At 39.7% G+C, this 22,156-nt stretch overlaps 1 protein-coding gene and 1 pseudogene across 1 annotated transcript in view; one reads left to right on the top strand and one right to left on the bottom strand.

Annotated features, from left to right (window-relative positions):
- LOC137014850 (ethanolamine kinase 1-like) overlaps nt 1–5,148 on the top strand; it is a 5,761-nt pseudogene extending 613 nt beyond the window's left edge.
- LOC137015309 (uncharacterized) overlaps nt 1–22,156 on the bottom strand; it is a 289,835-nt gene that overhangs the window by 92,993 nt on the left and 174,686 nt on the right. The window lies entirely within an intron of this gene.

Raw genomic sequence — 22,156 nt, 5'->3', positions numbered from 1 at the left:
TCACCCGTGACACCAGTTTTGTGGTCTAGATTGTCCCAGTTCCTGAACCTGGTCCAGAGATCCGATGCTGCTAAACAGCAAAGGTAAGATCATCTCAGTGATATGAAACACATCTATAGATTCATGTCTATGGATTCATCTTTGAAAGGACAAACATCAAATACTCTACACAGAACCGCGTGGAAAATGAATGGATGGTCAATTTAAATTCCACACTACTGCAACATTACAGGTGTCTCACATTATTACATCTTCAATGAATTACCATCAAGCAGCACTACATTAATTATATTCAGTGAGGACATGAATGACAGGAGTTGATGGAGTGAATCAGATCTGTAATCTTCACTCTCTGCTGCAGCTCCTTCAGCAAAGATTTGTCATGAAAATCAGTGATCCTGAAGTTATGCACCAGAGCTTATGCTAACTTACTATAAATAACTTTTATAAGTTGCACCTATAAAGCATCAAATGCATCACCTAAATGCAGTCATTGCTGGTTGACAAAACTCTTTGCTCAGTTCTTGTACTCATGCTTTCAGGTACGTGGTCAAATGAAGTAAAAGTAAGAAACAGCTTCGCAAACAGTCTTTCTAATCACACACAGCATCATTAGTTACAAATACTCATATTATCGCAGAAGAACCGGGATAAAAGTTCATAGATTCAGATATAAACACTGGTGTCTAGGGCAGCGACCAAAATAGAGTAAATCAGTAACTACGGCATTTCAAATAATGATGGTATCATTACATCGTTACACCACCAGGTGGCGAGCATTCAGACTAGTTAAAAAATGTGCTCATTAAATTATTCTTTCAAAATTCATTCCAAAAAATGCAGATTCATTCCAGCAATGAAACAAGTAATTATGATTGAGTTGCTGAATCATTCATTCAGATCAAATCGTTTTTTAAATAGACTGACAGCAATCCAACGTTTGTCAGAACCTCCAGCAGGGCAATTTTATGTAACGGTACACAAATTCATGACGGTTCGGTACGTACCTCGGTATTGAGTCCACGGTTCGGTACAGCAGGGAGAGAAAACTAAACAAAGGTGCTTCTGTTTTATCAAAGTAGTAGTTTATTGATCTAATAAATAAGACATTACTAACAGGTGAAAGTGAATCACTAATGACTATATAAGCTAATATGAAGTGCCATATATTTAGTGCAAGAGTTGAATTTCTCTGGTAGAACTAACATGCTGCGGACACTGAGTGACTCTCCTGAGGTGAATGTAACGCCCTACGTGAGATTATTCTCAAGCTTTATTGATGTCTTTCTGCGGTTGAGAGATTACACGCGTATCTACGTCATCTGCTTTGTCCTGTTGTGATGGTTAGCAAACAGCATTGCATTACTGTGTGCGCCCCCTTCTGGATTGGAGTGTGAATACGCCTGTGACCGACTGTATTCATCGCCTGACTGCGTGAACCGGACCATGACGTCCGTACCGTACCGTTCAGGACGAATATGTGTACCGTTACACCCCTAACCTCTAGTCAAATCCACCATGTTATTTTGTTTAGTTGTCTGTTCAGAATCATGTCTGTCTGCTGAAACCACAAAATCATGATTTCATCGAGGATCATGCAGCTCTAATTCATCAGAATATGAAAATGTTCAGCACACTTGTGTCCTTCAGGCCCCATGAGGAGACACCTAGCCTAAAGATCATCATCAGAGAGATGGAGGAACTGAAGACTCATCTTACCCACATCAGCTCTCCAGTGGTACTGTGTCATAACGACACTCCTGACTAAAAATGTCATCTATAACCAAGAAGAAGGTGACTAGCATTTATGAGTTAGAAGTTTTATTAAATTGCACTCTGATATTGTCTTCATAGACTCATAATAACTAAACTATGTATCATTTTTCTGATTTTAGGCACAGTAAAATTCATTGACTATGAATATGCTGATTTTAAGTACCAAGCTTATGATATTGGAAACCACTTTAATGAATTTGCAGGTACAGATAATAATAATAATAAAGATAAAGAAGCTGATGACTTTCTCTAACACACAAGTGATCATTTGATTCTGAGGCGTCAGTGACGTGGACTCCAGCCTGTACCCGGAGTCGAGAGCTTCCAGTTTGATTGGCTCACAGCGTATCTGGAGAGCTTCAAGAGCTGCAGCGGTGTGGATTCAGCCGTGACCAAGAAAGAGCTCCTGGAGCTTTACGTGCAAGTCTGCAAGTTCTCCTTGGTGAGTATTTCAGGGAGACGGGAAGGGTCTGACCGACGGTGTCTGATTCAGCTGATTTGGGTTCAGGAGCTTCTAGCTATAGTTTTTCCGGTCAGATGGTGATAAAAATTAGATGTTCTGAAAGTGTTATAGCATTGAGATTAACCAAACATTAAATATTAACAGTTATGTGCGAGCAATGATTGACAGTGTGCTTCCACGAGCAATAAAGATGGACATGCATGCGCGGGGTCGTTTTCACAAGCTCGCCTGTAATATGATGATGCCCCGTCTGTAAATGATCTGATATAAACCCCTTCCTTCTGTCTGCAGGCGGCGCATCTGTTCTGGTGTCTGTGGGCTCTGCTGCAGGCAAAACACTCCACTATCGACTTCGACTTCAAAGAGGTGCGTCACCCTCCTTTCCTCAATTACTTCTGCTGGAGAATAAAGAGACTGTCCAAAACTGCACAATCAGGACAACATTCCATGTGTTGTTTTCCAGTCTTAACACTAATTACTTAATGAGCACTGTTTGGTTTTCACTATAAAATCAACACAAAATGTTCAACATATTTAGAAAGTGTGAACAGCAAAACATCACATTTACAAATTCGTTCAGATGTGGCTTGAAATCGCTCCGTGGACCCTTCAGATCATTAGTTTTCTCGTTCTTGTCTTCAAAACAGGAACACAAATAAAGCCTTTATTTTTTTAATTAGTAATGATCAAGTGGCGGTCGAGGCAGGAAGTATAGTGAAGACTGACAGCGGTGGAGACGACAGCACTGAATAAAGTCTCCTACGGTTCTCAGATACACACTGTCAAGATGTAGATAAGAGACATCTCTACTGAAAACACCTCCATGTTGCTGCTGTTGTTTTTCAGTATACTGCCATAGAAACCAATGCACATATTCCGGGAAACCAAAAGATTCGCGGGACACACAAATCGGATCAACACGGCTGCGATGCTCAATGTGAACAGTCAATAATTCAGATCAGATTGTAATTGAGAAAGAGAAATACACAGATTTGGACAGGGCATGTGTAGTTTTATTTTGATGCTGTTCTTCGATGTTAACTGGAGTAATTAGAGACTCGGTTCAATAATCAATAGTGATGAAAGACTAAATATTAAATGTCACAGATGTAAATTTACTGAGTAGTCCATTTTCAACTCAGTTTCAACTAATTTCCAGATTTCAGGGGTGTAAAATGACTTTATAAAGATGGCAGCATCATTATTTTATTTTCACACGGAGATTGGTGGATCTATTAGTGAAATCTGTTGACTTTGTCCATCTTTGTTTCATTATATGCAAACAGAGACAGCTCAGAAATGGCACATCTTGTATTTTTCCCTCAAGTTTACACGCCTGTAATACAGGGAGTATTAATGATATCTTAATATCCTTCTAGATTATCCTTCTTTATAAACTTTCCTTTTGAAATCTTAATTTCCAAGGCCCTATAGTTCAGTCCCTTAGTTTGTAGTAGTATTACCGCAGTGACATCCTTATATCTATATCTTATATCTATCTATTAAAACTGAAGATTGCAGAAGAAAAGTTTCATAAGAACAAGAATCTAAAACTACATTAAGATATCTTTAACACTCTTGAATTAAAGACCTGCAAACTTCAGGAAAATGTTTGGTCCTCAGACGTGTGTGTGTAATTCTGTTGTTTTGATAGAGGAAAACAAGATTAATTTCTATTTTTCAGGGTTATTTGTTCTTGTTACGTGTTGCAGAGATGAGGCGTTCACGGACTTCCACAATAAAAGCGCCGGAGAATCACACAACCAAAAACACATGTAAAGAGCATTAAGAGCAGACGAGGAGTGCATTATGAAGGGAGAGCAGATGATCAGGTCAGACGAGGAGTGATGATGGGGAGATGACGAGGAAGACAGGAGGATCATGGGAAATGGGACCTGTGACACGTTCTTCTTTAAACACAATAACTACCAGCTGTTTAAAAAGTTACCAACGTTTTGTTCTTGACCATTGAAAATGGGTAAATTCAACAATTTGAACCTGGAGTCACATTGGGGTCCCAATAAAAATGGGATTTAAATATATAGGGCCTTAAATCTAAAGATTTAAAAAAGAAAGTTTATTCAGAATGAGAAAGAAAGTATCAGCTGTATAGAAAATGTGGTTTCTGGTCACTGAAAATGTGTACAGTTCACCCGTTTACTCCTGGAGCTGCATTGAGATCTCCATATCTCTGGGATTGAGCCATCGAGGGTCTTTAACATGAAGATTTCAAAAGAAAGGTTTGTTAAGAACCAGAATATGAAAGGATATTAAGATATATTTAATACTCCCTGTATTACAGACATGCAAACTTGAGGGGAAAAACACAAGAAGTGCTTTTTTTCATTTCTGAACTGTCTCTGTTGGCATATAATGAAACAAAGATTGATAAAGTCAACAGATTTCACTAACAGATCCACCAATCTCTGCGTGAAAATAAAATAATGATGCTGCCGTCTTTATAAAGTCATTTTTACACCCCTGTAAATTGGCTCCATATGATTATTACTCAGTAAATATACATCTGAGACCTTTTCATCACCATTTATGTTTGTCCTTCTACAGAAAAAAGATGAACAAATATAAAAAATGAGGCAGGGACCTCTGGATGAGTTACAGCGGAGTCCATTCCCATCTCGAGACTGTCCAACACATCTACACTGTTAAACACTCAGTCCTGTTTTGTGTTCAAAGTAACTAAATTAGATATTTCACTTTCTCTTTAGTGAAGTTGCTATTATTAGTAATCATGACTGACTACTGTTGTTCTCGAAAGGTTTTGCTTTTAAGAAACAGCTGAATTTATTGGTTCATGTGTCGCTCTCTCAATCTTTCTCAGGTATTCCAGGGCTCGATTCAACTACTACTTTGAGAAAAAGCAGGAGTTCATTGGATTGAGACTCCCATAATTCCTCACTCCCGTCTGGTCTCTCGGATTCACAGGACCGCGAGTTAACAAAGACGTTTGTTTGTCCTGTCACTACCCTCTTTTCTTCACCAGAAGGGCCGTCTGGAGCTCAAACTGACTGAGGAGCTGATGATGATCAACGCTACAGACTGAGAAGAGATCAAATCTGATCAAAAACAGCCCAGTAGATCCGAGGTTCAAAGCTGTCCCAACACTGCCGCTCTCAGTCTCTTCTGTCTGACACACTCATCTCATCTCTGGAGTCTCTCCTCATGAGCGGATGGTCGGGATCAGCTGACACTCAACATGTGCCGTGTCACCTGCATTTCACCTGTCAAAGCAGAGAAATGTCAAATAATAAAGATGACAGAAGCACTGCTTGTCCTTGTCAATCATTACTGTGAGGGTGATTCTGGAGTCCACTGCGCTTCAGGGTATTTAAGTGATTTATAAGAAAGATATTAATCAGTAATCAGGATTTATCCTTCTACACATTACGTTATTAAACACTTCTATAAGCTTATGAGATTTTATTCTTTGCTTTTAAAAAATCACACGTTTTCTGCACATGTTGTCTGGCTAAACACGAGCAATATGCTCCTCCACCTTATAAGTTATAGCTGCAAACATGTCCTGGAAAACCACGGATGCATGAAACTGAGATTCTCCACATCAGCAGAAAAGCAGGACTGTCGACAAGAGAAGGAAACGCTGGATCGAGATTACAAACTCTATCGAAGACATGGTCCTGCCTAACACTGCTGAGAAAGAGCTTCAGGAGGATGATCAGGATGATCCCAGATATGTTACACTAAGTGGAAATACTCCAGCCAAACAGAAATCCCGAACTTGTACCGACAGAAGTAGACCTGGAGACCGGAGCACTTCTCAGCAGTGACAGATATGAGGTATGGATCCATACCGAAGCCTGACGGATCATGTTATAAGTGAAGTCATTGTGTTCCTGAGGATCACAGCGGAGAATTACTCGCAGCAGGCTTGAAGAGGCGGTGTCCATCACAACATCAAGAAAGCTATCGAGCTGAATAACTGGACGAGACTCCCGTGCTTTGGTCATTATATTAATATTAAACTACAACTGACAGCTGTCAAATTATTATATTACTGTTTCCGGTAGCACTTTATTTTAGGGTCTTTTAACTAGCAGGCATATGACTATAACATTGGCTGTTTATTAGTACTTATTAAGCGCATATTAATGCCTTATTCTGCATGACCTTATTCTACACTCTTAATCCTGCAAAATACCTGAACTTAACTACCTTACCAACTATTAATAAGCAGTGAATTAGGAGTTTATTGAGAGAAAAGTCACAGTTAATAGTGTAAATGTGTGTTACCATGCATTGATCACAATATCAGCACTGCCCACCACAAACAGATTTCAGTGTCATTTTCATTCAATCTTTCTGTATTTTTCCTGATAAAGCAGTGTTTATGTACAGCAGTTATCAGGGAAATCTCTATTTCTGTCACTAAAGCGCCTCCTGCTGGCAGAGAATTTCATTTGCATTTTCAATCAATCAGTCTGTGTGAAACACTGCTTTAATAATACATAATTAATCATTTCTGTTTTATCTCTATCATTATCATCATCATCACTGCATGATATGAGATTATTTCAGGCTCAAGTGGTTTATTGGGATCATTTGGGGGTTTGTAACAGTATTTTAGCCATATAGATAAATGAATCTGTTGTCATTAATATTAGGATAAACAAACTAATATCACTGTTTGTCAATTTTACACAGAGAGGTGTGAAAGATGAACACACACACACAGCAGGTGTCAGCAAACTTCTCAATCTCTTGGAAGAAAAGCAGGGAGCTGGCCGTTGCTCGGGATGAACTGATCTTCCAAAGCACCTGCTCACACCTGAGGCGCCTACCAGATCCCCACGTCACATGATGAGTCAACGAGTGCTTGAGCAAGAGAGGGACATTCGTCTGAGAGGAAATTGAGAAGCTGTGGATGTCCTGCAGGCTGTCAGTGCTCCAGGACTTCACCGATGCCTTGTCCGGAGAGCAACATGTCAGCATCTCCTACCTCAAGCGTTCTCCATCTCTTCAACACATGCATTCTGGCTGAGGAGGAGAACGATCCTCAGCTGACAGATGTGAAGAGAAACGACTTGATGATCAATATTCAGATCCGTCACAGATGTTGAGTCTTTTCTTGATCCTCGATTCACGGAGAAAGAGAAGGTGGAGCAGGTTATATCAGAGCAGTGGAAGAGATCAGCAGGAAGACTCTCTCTCAGGGGCTGTTCCTCGTCCTGCACGAGGAGAAGAGAAAAAGACGAGTGTGTCCGTCATCTTCTTCAAGAGCAGAGCATCATGGGCTTCAGCAGACGCTCTCAGAGGAGAAGAGAAAAGACGAGTGTGTCCGTCATCTTCTTCAAGAGCAGAGCATCATGGGCCGCAGCAGACGCTCTCAGAGGAGAAGAGAAAAGACGAGTGTGTCCGTCATCTTCTTCAAGAGCAGAGCATCATGGGCCGCAGCAGACGCTCTCAGAGGAGAAGAGAAAAGACGAGTGTGTCCGTCATCTTCTTCAAGAGCAGAGCATCATGGGCCGCAGCAGAGACTCTCAGAGGAGAAGAGAAAGACGAGTGTGTCCGTCATCTTCTTCAAGAGCAGAGCATCATGGGCCGCAGCAGACGCTCTCAGAGGAGAAGAGAAAGGTCGTGTGTGTCAGTCATCTGCTTCTAGAGCAGCGCATCATGGGCCGCAGCAGGGGCTCTCAGAGGAGAAGAGAAAAGACGAGTGTGTCCGTCATCTTCTTCAAGAGCAGAGCATCATGGGCCGCAGCAGACGCTCTCAGAGGGAGAAGAGAAAAGACGAGTGTGTCCGTCATCTTCTTCAAGAGCAGAGCATCATGGGCCGCAGCAGAGACTCTCAGAGGAGAAGAGAAAAGACGAGTGTGTCCGTCATCTTCTTCAAGAGCAGAGCATCATGGGCATCAGCAGACACTCTCAGAGGAGAAGAGAAAAGACGAGTGTGTCCGTCATCTTCTTCAAGAGCAGAGCATCATGGGCCGCAGCAGAGACTCTCAGAGGAGAAGAGAAAAGACGAGTGTGTCCGTCATCTTCTTCAAGAGCAGAGCATCATGGGCCGCAGCAGAGACTCTCAGAGGAGAAGAGAGAAAAGACGAGTGTGTCCGTCATCTTCTTCAAGAGCAAGAGCATCATGGGCCGCAGCAGACGCTCTCAGAGGAGAAGAGAAAAGACGAGTGTGTCCGTCATCTTCTTCAAGAGCAGAGCATCATGGGCCGCAGCAGAGACTCTCAGAGGAGAAGAGAAAAGACGAGTGTGTCCGTCATCTTCTTCAAGAGCAGAGCATCATGGGCCGCAGCAGAGACTCTCAGAGGAGAAGAGAAAAGACGAGTGTGTCCGTCATCTTCTTCAAGAGCAGAGCATCATGGGCTTCAGCAGAGACTCTCAGAGGAGAAGAGAAAAGACGAGTGTGTCCGTCATCTTCTTCAAGAGCAGAGCATCATGGGCCGCAGCAGACGGCTCTCAGAGGAGAAGAGAAAAGACGAGTGTGTCCGTCATCTTCTTCAAGAGCAGAGCATCATGGGCCGCAGCAGACGCTCTCAGAGGAGAAGAGAAAAGACGAGTGTGTCCGTCATCTTCTTCAAGAGCAGAGCATCATGGGCCGCAGCAGAGACTCTCAGAGGAGAAGAGAAAAGACGAGTGTGTCCGTCATCTTCTTCAAGAGCAGAGCATCATGGGCCGCAGCAGACGCTCTCAGAGGAGAAGAGAAAAGACGAGTGTGTCCGTCATCTTCTTCAAGAGCAGAGCATCATGGGCCGCAGCAGACGCTCTCAGAGGAGAAGAGAAAAGACGAGTGTGTCCGTCATCTTCTTCAAGAGCAGAGCATCATGGGCTTCAGCAGACACTCTCAGAGGAGAAGAGAAAAGACGAGTGTGTCCGTCATCTTCTTCAAGAGCAGAGCATCATGGGCCGCAGCAGAGACTCTCAGAGGAGAAGAGAAAAGACGAGTGTGTCCGTCATCTTCTTCAAGAGCAGAGCATCATGGGCTTCAGCAGACACTCTCAGAGGAGAAGAGAAAAGACGAGTGTGTCCGTCATCTTCTTCAAGAGCAGAGCATCATGGGCTTCAGCAGACGCTCTCAGAGGAGGAAAGCTGTGGGATCAAACTCAACTCTAGAGCTGCTCCATACTGGAATAAATGACATTGTGATATTTTGTTTTTCTGCAGGATATATCGTGATATGAAATAAATTCACCAGATAAATTAAGTAGCTTTATTTGTAAATAATTAACTCTAGAATGATTGGAGTGCAATACAATAAATAGAGAAAGTAGAGAAAATGAATCAAATGTGCAATAACACTGCATAGTCTTCTGTATAAACTGAATATAATTAATGTGTTAAAAGCTGCAAAAGTGATTTTCTCTCTGTGTTTTGTTGTTTGTTAACATTCATGACACAAAGCAGCGATTATAATGATCCACATCCGGTTTGTTTGATTGCGTTACCTAAGTCATGAGCAGCTGTGTGTACAAGGATTCAGTGTTCACGTGTGTGTGTGTGTGTGTGTGTGTGTGTGTGCACAGAAAACTGACAGGACCTAACACACACGCTAATTAGGGCTGTAGCTATCGAATATTTTAGTCATCGAGTATTCTACTGAAAATCCCATCGAGAAATTGTGTTTTTGCTTAATTAAGGAGCAATATTAAATATAAAAGAGAAAATAAGACGATGAACAACTAATTGGATTATTGTTTAGAAAAATCAACATTTTTATATTTTAAATGCATAGTACGCAATGCATGCAATAATATTTTCTATCAAAAATAAGCATTTAGTTCGTTGTTTTCTCTGAGACAGCACTTGTACTGTGAACAATGACGAAGCTGACTGAGATCAATTAAGTGCTTTTAAGTGCCATTCTGGGCTTGAAATAAACCATTCTCTGAGACGCCAAAACAAATGAAAATAAACGACTTTCAAATGACTTTTTTTAAAGTATCAAAACTAAGGCATACGTTGAAATAAATAATAATAATCTTCTTGGAATTCTTTGTGAAATCATGCATGGACTCTTGTTCCACATTCATGTCCATGTGTTTTTGCTTCCTAAATGTGTCCTCCTAAGTGCTTTCTTGCACAAAAAGTATTCTTGCTGATCCACTGCAGTCACATGACTGTTTTAACAATGTCTTCAGTACCTTTCTGGACCTTGAAAGTGTTGATTATATTGCTGTCTATATAAATAACTTTGCCTTGTCTAAACATCAACGGTGCGTTTCAAACGGGATATATCACCCTGTGAAGGGCACTTCAGAGTGAACACTATCATGGCCGCCATATTGAAGTGCTCCAAACTGGACACTTCAAAGGGCCCTTCAGAGTGAAGGATTTACAACTGATGGACACTTCAGCCCCCATGATCCTTTGCTCAGGGTTCAGAGTTCGATTTTAACTAGAAATGTATGTATAGTATTTTTCTATACTGTAATATTTATATGTTTAATATAATATTTATATTTATAATAAAATTTTTCCTAACAAGAGTAAGGTATTAATCAAAAAAACTTTTTTACCGTCTTCTTCATAGTTTCCATATTTAATATCTATAAAGGACAGGTTCAAATCAACATTTCCCTCTTTTAACCATAATTGCACTTTTTCCCAGAAGACACTAGAATATTTGCAAGCAAAAAAAAAAAAAAAAGCTCTGTATTATCTGGAGAAGAATTACAAAATTTACATAATATCATTTCAATGTTAAATAAATCTAACCCTTAGAAACTCTCCAGAGGGATAAATATCTTATACGATTTTAAAGTGAGTTTCTTTAATTTTGGGATGAACTGGAAATTTTAAATAGGAGGTTCTAATGTGTTTAAGCATTTGTTTATCAAAGAAAATATCCAAATAATTCCTTGAAGACCTGTAAGGAAACGATATTGTTGAATATTTGTCTAATATAAACATTTGTACATTTCTTATTTTTAAATTCAGATTGCCCAAGGTATAATGATGGTAAAATTGGTGTAAATTGGCTATATGATAAATAACCCTTCATAATAATTTTAAGTCCAGAAGGAATGGCTGAAATTACTGTGAAAAACTGTTTTGGATGGCATGCGAAAGCATGTTTAATAGTAAAAGCATTGTAGTCCAGCACCTTCCATCATCGTCAAAGAGATCCTTTATAAACCAAATATTTCTACCAAACCAATCTTCATAAAAGAGTGATTTCTTTCTATGTAGAATATACAAAGTTATGGGTATAAATATAAAGTTATGGGTGTGTGCTAGTTTCCAATATCGCAAAACTTGATGAAATGCAGATAATTTAATTGGAAGTTTAGAAATATCGAAATCACATTTAAGTAAGAATTCAATGCCACCAAATTTCTTAAATAATGATGCTGGAATTTTAAACCAAAAGTTCTCAGAATTGTATAAAAATGCTTGCAACCATTTAAACTTGAACATGCCATTCATCTGTTCAAAATCAATCATGTTTAAACCACCCAGGTCATAGGGTTTGACTATATCATTTCTCTTAATGAAATGAGTCTTATTCTTCCCGATAAAATTATACAACGAGCGATTAATTAGTTTAGAAACATATGAAGAAGGGTCTAAAGCAAGTGTGGGGTAATGATCCTTGACAGAAACTCTGCTTTAGACAACAATACTCTACCAAAAATAGAAAGGTCTCTTTGTAACCAATTGTTTAAAATAGTTTTGGCCTTTTTTAATTTTTCTAAATAATTAAGTTCCATGCATCTCTTTCTCGTAATGATAATACCTAGATACTTTAGCTAGATACTTTAACAGGAATGTTATATAATGATGTGTGATCGCAATTATGAATGGGCCTACTTGGACTGAACGTTTACATGCACCAATTTTCGTCAACCCGAATGAATTGAATCTGTTTACATGTACTCTAAACATTGTAATCTGATTTATATATCCGTTTATATGTGTTTTATATACATTCCGATTAAAACTTTTGCGCACGCGCTCTGCGTGTGTGACGTCATATCAGTCACACTTGCAGTAACCCGTCAACAAACGATGATCATGTATCGACGAGATATTGTCAAAAGCATCAAATCTAGGCAATATTAAGAGGATTTGGCATTTCCAATTAATGTAGGCCTGTTACATTACTATTAGGTTAGGCTTCTTTCTTTCATTATTAAATTAATGTTAAAATAAATTTGCCCCGCAATAATTTCATAGCGCATCACTGCATAACTGGCGTGCTCTGAGGATAATATATAAGATTAGGCTATTTGCTATCTTTGAAAAATGTTTTAGGTCTTAGCCTGTACAATGAATTATAGGCCTATAAAATTATTAAGAGTGTAGGCTATAATATTGTCATCAATGAAAATTAAGTGCAGCGTTACTTCAAGCACTGACTTAAAAAACAACAACATCCTATATACACGAAATACTATTATTCTCATTTGCCATGTACGGCCACGAGAGAAATAATGGATTCAATTAAGACAGTTATATACTGTTATCAGCATATTATGTTGAAATTCGTCTCTGAGAGAATATGCTCCGTTAATGCAGCGCCAGACAGCTCTGTCACTTTTTACTTTCAATTTCTGCAGTGAATACTGACCGAGGTTGATCTTTCACCGCATAACTCTTGCACAAAGTTTGCACGTTGCTTCTTGTGTGATATCCATTGGCTCCCCTTCTTGTTTTAAAACGGAGAGATTTACAAAATTTTGAGGAAGGGATACAGCTACGCCACTGCCTGTTGGCACATCTTCACAACTAAAGACGTGAACGTTAACTTATGCGTCAACACTGCACTGCGCATGTGCTCCAGAGACTTCTGAATGCGATTGAGAAAGTAGTCGGATTCAAGCGTTTGGGTTTACATGGTCATTTTTTGCTGTTTGATCGGATTAGAAAAGGAATTACAAATATATTTAGCCTAATAAAAGGTAGGCCTATTAAAAAGAGCTTGTGACAAAATTGTTTTGGTTCCGCTCAAACTGTCAGTCAAACCTCTTAACTCCGCCCCCTGAGTGCCGCTGAAGTGCCACAGCAGAGCAGCTGAACGTCTTGCAACGGTAAATAAATATTGTTGTTTGAATAAGTAGGCTAACGTTGTCTTTACGAAAGAAACACTAGTATGTCTATAAAGTTTTATATTTTATGCATTTGAGGCCTGAGACCGGCGGCGGAGAGAGAGGGGGCTAGCATTTGTCATAGCCAATAGCATACAAATAGCCTTAAATAGCCTGTGCATACAGTAGTACTACATCTTTTATAAATTGAGATTTTGGCCAAACGTATTTTACAACAGGAAAAACTGAGCGCTCATAACCTATTGATGATGACGTAGCCTAATGTGATGATATTCGCTTGTCAATAACCCGGCGTAACTGCATTTGACTTTTTTAGTTTCGGCACATGCCCCTCAAAAGGTCTGTGCACGGCCCTGAAACCACCCCTTCCAATCCGATCGAAATTTCATTCAGATCGAGCTCAGTCGGATCGATTAAGGCGTTTACATTAATAATTTTCAATCCGTCAATCCGATTACAAATGGATAATTTGGGTGCATGTAAACGTAGCCGAGACCTCATCAGGTGTCTCATCATTGATGGAGATGGCTTTAGTGAATTCAGTCACGTGTTCGTCATTTGTGTGTTTGACTGTCACAGAAGAAACTCTTCTCTATCCTGTCAATCCAGGTACGTCATGTCTTTGTCATGTTTGATGAATTTGGGGTCATGCTAGTGAAGTGTTGTTCAGTTGTGAAGATGAATGTTTGTGATGTAGCTCGTTTGTTTCCTCACAATCTTACAGGTGTTGCAGCTGTGAAAGTTTCTTTTGTGCTGAAGTTGTGTTGTGTGCTGTGACACTTGTTTGATTGTGATTGTGCTTCTTCTAGCGTGTGTGTGTGTGTGTGTGTGTGTGTGTGTGTGTGATGTGCTGCTCACTGGAGTTGTTGTGGTGTGTTGGATGATAGTAGCGCTGCAGGAGCTTGTCAAAGGGGTTTTTCCATTCTACTCACTAAAAAATATTGGGTTAAAAATAACCCAACAAGTAACCCAACTATGGGTTAACATAGCACCTTCCCAACTGTGGGTTATTTTTAACCCAATGGTTGGGTGCTATGTTAACCCATAGTTGGGTTACTTGTTGGGTTATTTACTAATTATGACTATTATTCATTACATTATTTTAATATATAAAATACACTTTGTTTTCTAGATTGTTTATTTGTATAAAATAATATGTTTTAACAAATATATTTTAAATGACAAATTAAATATTGTGGAGCCATTTAATGTAAATATAAGTGTACATATTAAATTCAAAACACACAAGTGTAAATAAATTCAAAACCTATGCAAATTTGTACAAACAGTACTAGGGCTGCACGATATATCGCATGAGATTGTCACGCGCATTTCGTCAGTAAAGCCGGTTCCCTGATTACCGTTAAATCTCCATCACCTGCTTTCAAATGGAGCGGCATTTAATAGACAGAGCCGTAGATCACTGAAAAGCCACGCAATATCGCGTTCATTATCGAAGGCGATTCATCTGCGATATGAACGCGATATTGCGTGGCTTTTCATTGAACTACGGCTCTGTCTATTAAATGCCGCTCCATTTGAAAGCAGGTGATGGCGATTTAGCGGTAATCAGGGAACCGTCTTTATTGATGAATTGCGCGTGACAATCTCATGCGATATATCGTGCAGCCCTACACAGTACACATTCAAAACCTACACAAACATGTACAGAGTAAACTCAAAACATAAATAAAATATGTATACAGAACACAAAAATTCAAAATGAACACTATTTAAACCTACAAACGTGTACAGTAAATATTAAATTCAAAACCTATACATTTGCAAACAGTACACAATTAAAACCTATATTTAAAACCTTCGCAACCATGTAAACTCATACATAAAATATACAGAACACAAAAATACAAAATGAACACTAAATGAAAAACTACGAGTACACATAAATTCATAACATTAAATCCTTCAATAAATAAACATATCACACGTACAGCAGGCGCTTGAGGTCCGCAGTGAGGTCGGCCACAGGTAGGAATAATGGAATAGGACTCCGGTTCTATTTTGTGGGTCAACACTGTACATTGTATGCATTGATGTGTTGTAAACATACCTTAAGTGATAAAACCACAAATATGTTGGACCTAATGATGATGATCAAAGTTCTTAAGGAGGCAGCAGTGTTGAAGGAATCCCTCTTAATAGTCAACTTTTGAAGTGGATCCCAAAAAAAATATATATACATAAAAAAACTTGGGAGTTCTCTTTGTCCTCAAGGCATCAAGTCATGTGGATCCTGGCTTGTCTCACTGCTCAGGTAGTGCCAACCTTCAAAGAATAAATAAAGTTTAGTTGGCATGCACTGTGACAACATAAGCAATGTAAAATTATGTAAAAGTTACACTGAAGCAGTGCTGTACTGAATTAACATATAGTCACTGCATTACACCTGCTGTTAAAGGGTTAATTCAGCTTCCCAAAGAGCACAGCGTTAAGGGAACAGTGGATGAAGTTTCAGGGCTCGACAATAAGGACTGCCCGGGGCTAGTGTGAACGATGCTCGGGACAGTAGACGGAACGGTCACTTGTCTGATCGGGCCAGTGTTGTAGGGTGTGCGATATGTATCGTCTGTCTATGATATCGCAATTGTTGATTTAACGATCTGAAATTATCAAGTATGTCCCTCAATTTACAAAACCAAACAAAAACACACCCATTGAGCGCACGCATGCAATATGTGACGTAGTCTAGTAACAGTTAGGTTAGACTAGTGCGCGTGCATGTTTAGAGTGTACGCTTTCACTGCGCGTGGTTTAGTCTATTAAAATGCCTTTAGAATGACCCAGAATTCAAGGTAAGAGGCAAAAATGCTCCAGTATATCCTTTATATTTATATCACTTAATATAGTTCACCAACATTACACAGCGCAAGTTTTCTCCAAATATCAACAATTTCAAATGTGATATTGATTTTATTCGGCGTACAGTTTAATGAACAATAACTTAATATCAATGGACTTTAATTTTAGACACTAAATAGCCTGTTTCACTCTATTTCGCCAACGAAAATAGTTCCAAACAAAGTCCACAGAATTGTTTTGCGTCTCTGAGCAACACTTCCTGAATTGCCGTTTTAATGAATCGTTTGAATCTCAATGACTCGCTCATTAGCAGGGACTTGCTGCCACCTACTGGCGGGTTTAATTTCAGGTTTAAAGTGTCTTTTCATTTTTTAAATAATTTCAAATAACCCTTCTGGGCAATAAAAATTTTAGTTGCGTGGACTCTTAATGGAGGGACAGAAATTTCTTTAAATATCTTTAAAAAAGATTTTGATTTGCGTTCCAAAGATGAACAAAGGTCTTATAGTTGTGGAACAACATGAGGGTGAGAAATTAATGACAGAACTTTCATTTTTGGGTAAACTAACACATTAACAAGCAGAATCAATATGTACAGAGCAGTGTAATTTATCAAAGCTAATTTTGCAGTGTTGCTTTTACTTACAGGGTGATTGTCAGTTAAGCTGTGCTTCATTTCAGCACCATTTTCCCATCTGTGAGACATGGCGATGATGGCAGGACAGCGGGAAGGGTTTTGAAGGCAGTTTCTCCATGGCCATCTTTGAAAGACAAGTTTAAAAAAATGTTATTTATACCACGTGTGTGTGGACAAATTTCATAAGCATGACATGGTCAATACATTTTTTCCCAAAATAAAACAACCCTTCACTATTCTGAACATCATTAAACTCAGCATTCCATTTCTTCAATAGTTTTTGTTCCAAAGGATAAAATCCATGCAGTTTGTTGAGGTGTTGTACGTCTAATGAACACATTAGCTTGGCTGTGAGGACTTCTTGCGTTCTTTTGATACTAAATCGTTGTCAGTCATTAAACAACTTGGATTCTGTTTAAATTAAAACATAATGTATTAAAATGAAGGAAGACAACTGAGAAAAAAACAAAACAAGAGTAATAAACTGTACCCCAGTGTTTCCCAAACAACCTGGTTCTGTAGTAGCCCTAGCACTGCACATTTTGTCTTTCTAATCCTGATTTAAATAACCAGCTTGTTAGCAGAGAGACTCCAAGGCCGGAAAAGGGTGTCAGATATAGAAGACATCACAAATGTGTATTGCTGGGGATAATCTAGGACCAGTTGAGAACCACTGTCATCCAGCAGCATAATAAAACTTTCATCCACTTCTTGCTCTGTGTTACAATAAAACAGAAAAAAATGAAATATTGACAGTATTTTAAAAAAGTTGTCACTTATTTAAATAATTACCTTCAAATGTTTCCATTAAATAGCAGGTTGTTGTAGTCTTTGCTTCACAAATTATTCCATTTGTCTAAAACACAAGTATAAACACATTTAGTACAACACAAATGCAAGAACTAACATAACGTTAGCTTCATAAGAAATAATAGTACAAAGATGCTTCAGATACCCCTGTAATACATTTACATGAATTACTATATAGAACATGCATTATTAATATAACTGACCACATTTCTGCAAATACCAGATTTGCATTTAGTGTTACTACAGTAAATCTAATAAACAGTAGGTTATTTATCTTTAACTACTCATGAACTAATCGTTCATTGGTTGCACAACGTTTTTCCAGCTTTCGCATAGAAGCTGTTGGGAATATTGCGCTTTTTCATCTTACTGTAGATTTTAGCGAATTCAAACAGCCCTGTTGTGGTGCCGTATGATCGAGGATTGAGGACCGAGCTCGCGCTGCGTGGAGGGCTGCAATGATGGTTGACTTTCTACAACTTTCTCCCATCTCCCGACTGCATCTCTGGAGCTCAGCCACAGTGATCTTTGGGTTCTTCTTTACCTCTCTCACCAAGGCTCTTCTCCCCTGATAGCTCAGTTTGGCCGGACGGCCAGCTCTAGGAAGGGTTCTGGTCGTCCCAAACGTCTTCCATTTAAGGATTATGGAGGCCACTGTGCTCTTAGGAACCTTAAGTGCAGCAGAAATGTTTTTGTAACCTTGGCCAGATCTGTGCCTTGCCACAATTCTGTCTCTGAGCTCTTCAGGCAGTTCCTCCTTTGACCTCATGATTCTCATTTGCTCTGACATGCACTGTGAGCTGTAAGGTCTTATATAGACAGGTGTGTGGCTTTCCTAATCAAGTACAATCAGTATAATCAAACACAGCTGGACTTAAATGAAGGTGTAGAACCATCTCAAGGATGATCAGAAGAAATGGACAGCACCAGAGTTAAATATATGAGTGTCACAGCAAACGGTCTGAATACTTAGGACCATGTGATATTTCAGTTTTTCTTTAATTAATCTGCAAAAATGTCAACAATTCTGTGTTTTTCTGTCAATATGGGGTGCTGTGTGTACATTGAGGAAAACAAATGAACTTAAATGATTTTAGCAAATGGCTGCTTTCCGTACCCACTGAATATTCAGCTTTCAGATGATGTATCAATCTCAATTTCAAAAAATTGACCCTTATGACTGGTTTTATAGTCCAGGGTCACATATAACAAACAAACAAACAAAAAAAATTTAATTAATTAATTAATAAATAAATTAACAAATAACAATATATAATATATAACAATATAAAATAATGAAAACAAAAGGCACTAAACAAGACCAATAACCTTACTGTAGCCGTTTGTATATAAATTTGAAATGGAGTTTATTTATTATGTTATGTATATTATTAATTATTATTATATGTGCATATGTGTTTTTATTTTGTGAGCTTATTTAGTTAATTCACCTGTTTGGGTTGTACGGATGTATATGTCACCGCGTATAAGGGCGGATGGGGAAGTGACAGAGAGAAAACAAATGTTTGGATTTGGGAATGGTGGTTACTAACAGTTTTTTGACCCCTTTAATTTTGCTTGGATTTCCGTTTGTTGGTATTATGAACTTAATTTAGAAATGCTTTTGAAACGAAACTTTTTGCTTTTAATAAACGAAATTAATTTTGAAATGAAAGCCTGCGTTTGGAGTGGAGTGCGTGCAAAATAGGCTAATCGCTATACCTGAATCCACGGCCTACAAGGAAAGGCCGACACAAACCTTGATTTATTAACCCATTAAACACAATATACCCCATTTACTATGATATATTTACTTACAAGTCATTTGCCCATAGCATAGCAGTTTGCCTTCGCTATGCTTCCGCTCATTAGGGAATCGCCCTTGCCGGGGGTCGGAGCTAGAGCCACCTGTGTACAAACTAGTGGTGAGCATAGATTAATTTTTTTAATCTAGATTAATCTCACTGTAATCTTGGAATTAATCTATATTAATCTAGATTAAAATGGCTCATTTGAATTCTGCCGAAGACATTCAGAATATGTGTGCTACCCAAATAATGACTAAAAGTAAACCGCCATTTTGTCCGACAAAGCAGTCAGGAGTTAGAAGATTAAAATCGGTGGAGTTAAACTTGAAAAATTGTGTATATTGACATCTTTCCGCGTTTGAAACAAGATTGATTCTCATGTTCATTGATGTTTATTTGATGCCATAAATGGACTCGTAGTAAGAGATGATCGGTTCACGAGCCTCTTGAGCTGAGGCGCTACAGCAATCTGTCACGATCATGGTCACAACAAATTAAAGAGCCACAAAACGGTTTTTATTGTTTGAATTTCTTAAAAACTACACAGGTTGAATGCTGGGACTTATCCACTTTGATCCGTGATGCATTTATCACTGTGTGTGGCGTGACGGCGCCATGGCTTGTCGGACAAAGCAACAGTACCTAAGGGGCGGGTCTTTGCGAAGGGTCAGTTCGGCTAGGTATACATCCGAGCTAAAATATCAAGGTGAAAGTCATCATAGCTTGCGTAGTATAAACCCAGCTCCCAACCCAACTTTGAGAATAGATTAACGGCAATATTTTTTATCGCCGATAAGAGTCTCACGTTAACGCCGATAACGGCCCACCACTAGTACAAACGTTGAGATTTTTGAACGTTTTTCTGCTAGTGCTGTGTAATTATAGCGTAATGAATGTTAAAAGCCATGAAACGAAACCCCCTGTTGTCATTGTGAAACTTGCTGCATCCCCAAACATCCTACAGGGTCCCCGTCGAATAGATAGCAGGCGGGAGTGACTTCAACTAATGAAGTTGTACTGGTGTATTTTGGAGTCTGCTGTTTTTGAATGAGCCGTTTTTGATGATTTGTTTTTCTTTCTCTCTCTCTCTCTTTCTCTCATTTTTCTGTGCAGGTGGATATCATATCTCAGACAATCTCATGTCAAGGAGACAACGATAAAACACTATGCCCAGAACGAGGCCCAGTACATGAATTACTTGGCTGAAACCCCTCCTTCGACATGCAGGCTAACCAAGACTGTCCTGATCAGGCTTCGGCGGGAGATGTGGCAGATCCTAAAGTCCATGCTCAGAGCGTGGTGGCGCACCAGGCAGCAGTGAAGGCCTCCAAGGAGGAAGCTGCGAGCTTTCGAAACAAGCTATCCCCGAGCTACTGGGTAAATATACGCACATTCGTTCTATCCACAGACATCCTACGGGGTCCGCGTAAGGGCGGCGGCCTCCCACCTGCCACCTATTCGACAGGGACCCCGATAGCAATCCGTGTACAGGCCCTTTGTTTTGTTTTTTGTTGCTGATGTTAATTTGTTTTTGTTTTTTCTCGTTTGTCTGTTTCAGCCACCTTGGAGAGCGCACCCACCGCCAAGAACGTGTGGCGTTTTTACGGCCACTTCTCCGTTTCTCGCCTCCATCATACGCCTCCAGGCGTATATCAAAATATGATCATCCAGGAGGTGGAGGGTGTGAGGAAATCAACGTCGGAGAAATCCTACGTAATAAACGTGAGCGGTTTACATTTTTTAACCCGATTGTTGTTTTTCTAGCCGCACCCGGCACGGTTGTGTTATTACTCGCATTGTGTCGTTTCTTCTCAGATCGAAAGCCACAAGACGAATCAGGCCTACGGGGTGGCCCAGGTGGCGCTGCTGGAGGAGGAGTACGGGCGGGCCAGGCGTTGGCGCTGAGGAACAAGCTGCCGGGGGGGAAGACGGCCAAACATTTTTTCTTCACTTCTACGCCGAACCCCCTTCAAAAACTTGAACAGTTACTTCCAGGAGGTGTGGAAGGAAATGAAGCTGCCTGGCTGTCTGACCTTCATGGACCTGAGGACCTCGATCGCCAGCCACGTAAGCATCCCTTTCTCGAGCACCTTTTTTGTCTCAGCGTGGCGGTACGTGTCCATCTCACCCCCCTTTGCCTTTATTTTATTTTTGCAGGCCAAGTACACTCACGGGGAGGACGACCGCATGTAAGTGGCGAAATTCATGTGTCACGACATGAGAACCACCGACAAGTTCTACGTGATGAACCTCACGGCGAAACAGGCGTTGGAGCACAGCTCTTTGAACAGGCACTGGAGCCGGATGGGAACTAACAGTTTACTCAATAAATAGATGCTGTAATCCCTTTTCAGCAAGTGTAAAACTGCAATTTATGGGTTTTATTCAAGCGGCAACCTCCCCCAGTTTCTCGTGAAGACAATACGGAAGTAACTTAAACTGCGATTCATCGACTGGCCGCTAGGGACAGGCTGCAAAAGGGAGCAGAATCTCATTGACCACCATGTTAAAACAGCCAAGTTTACTGCAGAAAAAAACATGTTTGCACTCTGGTTCAAATTGAGTTTTGGTCTATACTGCTAATTTTGCCTTTCATGTCAACTCTGAGGGGGGTGAATTTTTTTATAACTCATCCGTTTAAATTATATTAAGCCTTAATGTTCTGCATAATTAAGGGCGTGGTCACTTGAGTGACAGGTGGATTGGCGCTGCTGTCTGTGAGCCGTCATGTTACCTCAGTTAATTCCAGCCACTGAATTTGGCATCTCAGCCGTATTTGTGCCTTTTTTCTGGATTATTTTATACAATA

The sequence above is a fragment of the Chanodichthys erythropterus genome, chromosome 24, assembly GCF_024489055.1.
Source record: "Chanodichthys erythropterus isolate Z2021 chromosome 24, ASM2448905v1, whole genome shotgun sequence".
In the NCBI taxonomy this organism is placed as follows: Eukaryota; Metazoa; Chordata; class Actinopteri; order Cypriniformes; family Xenocyprididae; genus Chanodichthys; species Chanodichthys erythropterus.
Note: the sequence above shows the minus strand (reverse complement) of the source record. Positions and strands in the feature narration are given on the sequence as shown.